Here is a 6,045-nt window from a genome sequence, read left to right on the forward strand (position 1 = left end):
TTTTAGAGCAGCTAAATCTTCACAGACTCAAAGGAGCCTAAACAAGGAAAGAGTTACTTTTTCCATAAAAAAATAATGATGTGTCAGCATAGCAATAACTTTGTGATATAAAGGCCCAAACTGCCTATTTGTACTTCTGTTGAAAGCACTATGTTCAGCCTCATTAACCAAACCTCTAATCGTATTATGTGTGAGGGGTACAAAGTTATAAATCAGGTCTTGTCAACACAATGGAAGTATAAAAAGTACCATTAAAAATGATTTAATCATATTTGTAGTGACTGCCAATCGTTACTGAAAATCTTGATTTAGTTATCATTCCAGATGTAAACAAGCTACCTGGAATGACAAGAAAAAAATAACATCCAACCATTCATTTGCTTTCGAATGCAAAAATACTAAAGTTGCAACATGCGAACAGTTAACATATTCATGTGAAATTCATGAGTATGTTATTCCCTCACATATCTCCAAGCGGTGGGCACCATGGAGAAAACACATTCCGTATGAGCATTCCTACATGGTATGGAGAATATATAGGAGCTGATTTTCTTCCATGTTTCAACAATTAAAGCAAGCAATGCCCCTATTAAAACAGGCGACAAACAAATCTCAAGTAATTGCATTATTGTGTTTTAACCCCAAAATTTATGGTCGTTTTAAGGCCAAAGAACAGAAAAACATTATTATATAATTTCATACTGCTAGCTAAAGCATTACAAAATTATCTTTCACAACCCATTCTGATCAACTGTCAATGTAATAAAATACATGGGGACAGTAAACATTTCTTCTAATTGTCTATTCATCCTCTGAGATTTGAGTCTGTGTCCTAACTTCAACAAAACATCAACCAGGGGAATCAATTTGTCAAAACATGCAGCATGTAATACATCTTTGCATCTTTGTCAAATTAAAACTTTCTTCTTGCTTTCCTTAAAGAAACTTTCAAAACAAACTACCTTGAATTAAAATTACCGTGAAATAATTAAGTCATTTTTTCCAATGACTGACACTATAGTTTAAGTTCAATGGCATTTCTTATGTAAATGCAACTTTGAGGATTTTACATCTGAGTAATCAATCTGCATCTGGGCTAACTAATGAAATTCATGTAAGTTTTAGGAAGTGAATTAACATTGTTCAGATATAAAGAGCACATCACTATTCTCTTTCACCCTGGAATGCAGAAGGGACAAATCATCCTGCTCCCCTCTCCTTAGGTAAGAGATTTAATTCCAGTTGTATCAACTGAAGATTTTCAATTTAGATTTTTACTGATTGCATTTGGTATTTTTAAAAGCTTAGTTTGGTCATAAAAATTAAGAACAGCACAAAATTATACAAAGAAACAAAAAGTTGTGTGATGCATTTTAGTGACAAACAATAATCACATATACTATAAAAGTATATAAATATATTTATAGTGCCGCCTCACAGTGCAAGGGACCCACGTTCAATTCCGGCCTTGGATGACAGTTTGTGTGAAGTTTGCACGTTCTTCCCATGTCTGCGTGGGTTTCCTCCGAGTCCTCCGGTTTCCTCCCAATACCACTGCTGTGAGGCAGCAGTGCTAACCACAGTGCCACCATGCTACCCCATGTAATTCATGAATCATACACTGAGGGAAAGGACACTGAGTGACTTGGTTTCTAAAGCTTCAATACAATCCGTCAATAGTTACAGAGTATTGCTGAGAAAGAGAAAGTGAAGCTCAGCCACTTCATTGGAGCCCCTCAACCCCAAAACATTACTGTAGTATTTTGGGGTGCTGTTCTTCACCAAAATTCTGAAAGCAGCTTGTCACAGAAGTAACCAATCTGAAAATAGCCGGTGATAGAGAAAGGCACATGATCACAATATGCCTCAATTGCTATATTCTGCAAGCGGAAATGCTGCATCAACATCATGATTTCTGACAATGTACTTTGTTGAATTGTGAAAAATATGAACCAAACAATTGGTTGCAACCATGTCCTTTTGTCCTTTCAGTTTTTGGTAAGGATTGTTGTGCTTTCTGTAATTAACGCTTGTGTGGTCTACTTAATACACAGAATGTATCCCTGGGCTGAAGATTGAAGCCACTGTGGTTTGGATAATATTTCCACTGCAATTTTCTCCGAGGTTTCCTGGCTGTCACTATAGAGATGCAAAAGTAAATGCTGGGCTCACTTCTCAAAATTAAAATATTTCAAACTTAAGGGGAAACACTGTTACAGCCTTGTTTGAGGCAAAGAGAAAAAGGAGATAACGTAATCCAAGTGCTTCTCTGCAGAAAACGGCACTAGGAAATTCTTGCTCACTGTTTTCACTTATGTTTTCCTACAGCTCAGGTCTCTGAACAAGGAGGAGCCACTGTAGATTTATTTTACAACTTTTACACTGCAATCAATACCCCTAAAAGCTTGGTGGTGCCTTAGGCATGGCAGACTTCACATTGCTCAGCAGCCTATTGTTTTTCAGATGATGTTAAAAAGGAGCTCAATAATGATGGACTACACTTTGAGTGTTAAACTTGTGCTTTTCCAATAATATGTACTGATTCAAATCTCCCTTTCCTCTGTGGCTGACACCAATATCACATTGGCACAAAGTGCAGAATGGATGATGCTCTCTCTTCCTGCTTTTTGCTATAAAAGCGCATTCTTTTGAGAACTCAGGATTGAAGAATTTTGAATAGGTCAATGGTGAGGAGGGAAATATGTCAGGATCGATTCTCATGGCTACTCACCAACATGGAGATGATTTTAAATAATTGACGCTGATATTAGCCAATGAGGCTGGTGAGATGGCCGTTCAAAACTGCCCAGCCTCTAATCTTCGATCATTGGTCGGTACTAATATCAATTGTTTAAGATTACCTCTATTGGTCAGTGCCTGGGGGCGAGTGCTCACAAATGATGAACCTTCCCTTCAGGCCTGGCCATGACATTTTAAACTTTAAATTACCAGTGTGGAAATGGGGCCAGCTGCACTGAAGGCTGGGCTGTCCAGTACAAAACTAGACAAAGGCCCACCCTTATTGGGATCCTATTGTTCAAATAGGGCCCTAAGGCAATTTCAACAGCGTACTGACCAGAGTGACTGCCATCGTTGATGTGACCGGTGAAACATGGCCGGCATTAAATTGAGGCTTGAATAGGGAGGTGGAAAGTTTTGCTCTTCGGGCTTTGGAATGCTTCTTGAAGCTCAAAATGAAAGGTCTGGGTCTTTGCCTTACCAGGCTTCCCCACCACACTACACGCCTTCCCAAGCCCCCACAACTTTCAATCATAAATGCCATCAAGAACTCCCTCACACCCCCCCCCCCCCCCCCCCCGCACCACAACTACTTACCAACAGTCAGTGAGCAGACATTGGGCCATCCAATCTTTACATTGAGTTTGTCTCAATGTTAAAAGCATAGGATTAGATTTTTGAAGAGAAAGGAACACTGAGAACAACAAGGTCAGGGAAAATGTTTGTTGGCAATAACAACAACAGCTTGCATTTATCTAACACCTTTAATGCAATACTGTAGCAGTGGTGGCACAGTGGTTAGCACTGCTGCTTCACGGCGTCGAGGTCCCAGTTTCGACCCCGGCTCTGGGTCACTGTCCGTGTGGAGTTTCCACATTCACAAACCCGTGTTTGCATGGGTTTCACCCCCACAACCAAAAGATGCGCAGGGTAGGTGCATTGGCCACGCTAAATTGCCCCTTAATTGGAAAAAATGAATTGGGTACTCTAAAATTTTTTTTTTAATGCAATACTGTGAACAGTTTCAAAGTGCTTCACAAACTTTACTTCTACTGGCATCACACCACCGTCTGTGTCTTGTTACAGTTATCAATTAAGATGAAAATATGGTCCAATATATATTCTATATTATATGCTTTTGCTCCTGTTGCTCTTCAGAGAAAAAGAGTGTATCTGGCCATCTGACTTAGTTGCCTGTCACCAGCCACTGTCACTTCTCACTCAAGAGTACTGGTAATTTGAGCAACGTACCAAAGGATGGCCAACCATCAGTTAACCCTTCAGAAGAGATGGGGAGAGGAAAACATCGGAGCATAAAGTAAAAGAAAAAAAATGTAAAAACAAAACTAAACATGAAACAAGATCATCTGGCCAATTGACACTTGCACATGTCAAGTTCCTATCAACTACTAATGCATGGATATGTTTTTTTAATGACATTGCTTGTGGAATAAATATTGTCCAAGGCACAAAGAAAATTCCCAGTTCTTCTTCAAATATAGCTGCAGAGGTTTTATGATCACATGATATAGCAACCAGGGTCTTGAGCTTAATATCTGCTGCAGAGGATAGCACCTCTGACAATGCTTTCTCCGATAACAGAGACAAAAGTGCAACCAACTGAGTAAAGCTGACATGGCCCTCAGTCATAATAAAAAGAGAAACCTGAAAATAGTGGAAACTGAAATAAAAAAGAAAATGCAGAAAATAAACCGCAATTCGGGCAGTTAAATTGCCATAGAATTTACAGTGCAGAAGGAGGTCATTCGGCCCATCGAGTCTGCACCAGCTCTTGGAAAGAGCACCCTACCCAAGTCCACACCTCCACCCTATCCTCGTAACCCAGTAACCCCACCGAGCACTAAGGGCAATTTTGGACACTAAGGGCAATTTAGCTTGGCCAATCCACCTAAACTGCACATCTTTGGACTGTGGGAGGAAACCGGAGCACCCGGAGGAAACCCACGCATGGTCGGCTATGGAACAAGTGTTGGTAAATGGGATAAGTGTAGATTGATATTTGGTGGTTGGCATAGGCATGGTGGGCCGAAGGGCCTGTTTCTGTGCTGTATGTCTCTATGACTCTAATGTTCCTCAATATTTCCAGAGTCGGCTGCAGGCACTTTGTTAGGATTGGATGTGTGAGGTACTCTGAAAAAAGGTTGACACCCAAAGCATTAACCTACCTACCCTCTGTATAGATATTAATAGATAGATCATAGAATTTACAGTGCAGAAGGTGGCCATTCGGCCCATCTAGTCTGCACCAGTCCTTGAAAGAGCACCCCATTTAAATCCACACTTCCAATCTATCCACGTAACCCAGTAACCCCACCTAACCTTTTGGACACTAAGGGCAATTTAGCATGTCCAATTCACCTAACCTGCACATCTTTGGACTGTGGGAGGAAACCGGAGGAGGATTCCTGCCCCTAGCCAGGAATCGAACCTGGGACCCTGGAGCTGTGAAGCAACTGCGCTAACCACTGTGCTACCATGCTGCCATGCATTTCCAACATTTTCTGACTTTTGATGATATACTTACCACATTGTTATATTAATGAGCATAAGCTTTCTACGGATGACTGTCACAAACCATCGCCAAATAATAATTCTGACATCAAATTTATACGGGAAACAAAAAAAACAGGGACTTTCTGCAATGAATTAAAACAAATGCCATTATTGCTCAGAATTATGTAAATCTTAATTTTATTGCATGTTCAACCATACTCCAGCCTGCTAATTTAGGTTGCTAACACTCTAGTTTTTTGTCATATGGTTAGGTCAAATGCAAAGCACAAATAGCAGATTTTTTATCCCAGGCTGTCAACTCATTGGAGAGTGTTAGCTGTTGGCTGATCCAGAATCACATCCAAGTGCTGTAAACTGCCAGGGAAGTTACTAAAAATATACCAGCATTTTAAGGGAAATCATCGATATACAACATTTGATGCACTTAGTGCAACTCTTCTGTAAATAAACAGTGATTTGATGCAATAAGTGCATGTTTACTTGCAAATCAATCTGCTGTAAACATCATTTAGGGTAATTTATGGTTTAACAAACAAGCAAAGGAAAAAGTAAGGAAGCGGCCAAAACATGACAAATGCAAGTAAAACTGAACCAAAATCGATAAATATATATGAAACGAAATAAATTAAAACACTGAATTAAGGAAGCTAAATGTTTTATTAATGGACAATAACTAGGGTAAATTTGCGATTTATTATTGTGTCCTATCATTTGATGTTCCTTGATAATTTTCTGCTAATCATTATCCACCATATCAAGTCACTGGCAATC

This window comes from Scyliorhinus torazame, chromosome 8, assembly GCF_047496885.1.
Source record: "Scyliorhinus torazame isolate Kashiwa2021f chromosome 8, sScyTor2.1, whole genome shotgun sequence".
NCBI lineage: Eukaryota > Metazoa > Chordata > Chondrichthyes > Carcharhiniformes > Scyliorhinidae > Scyliorhinus > Scyliorhinus torazame.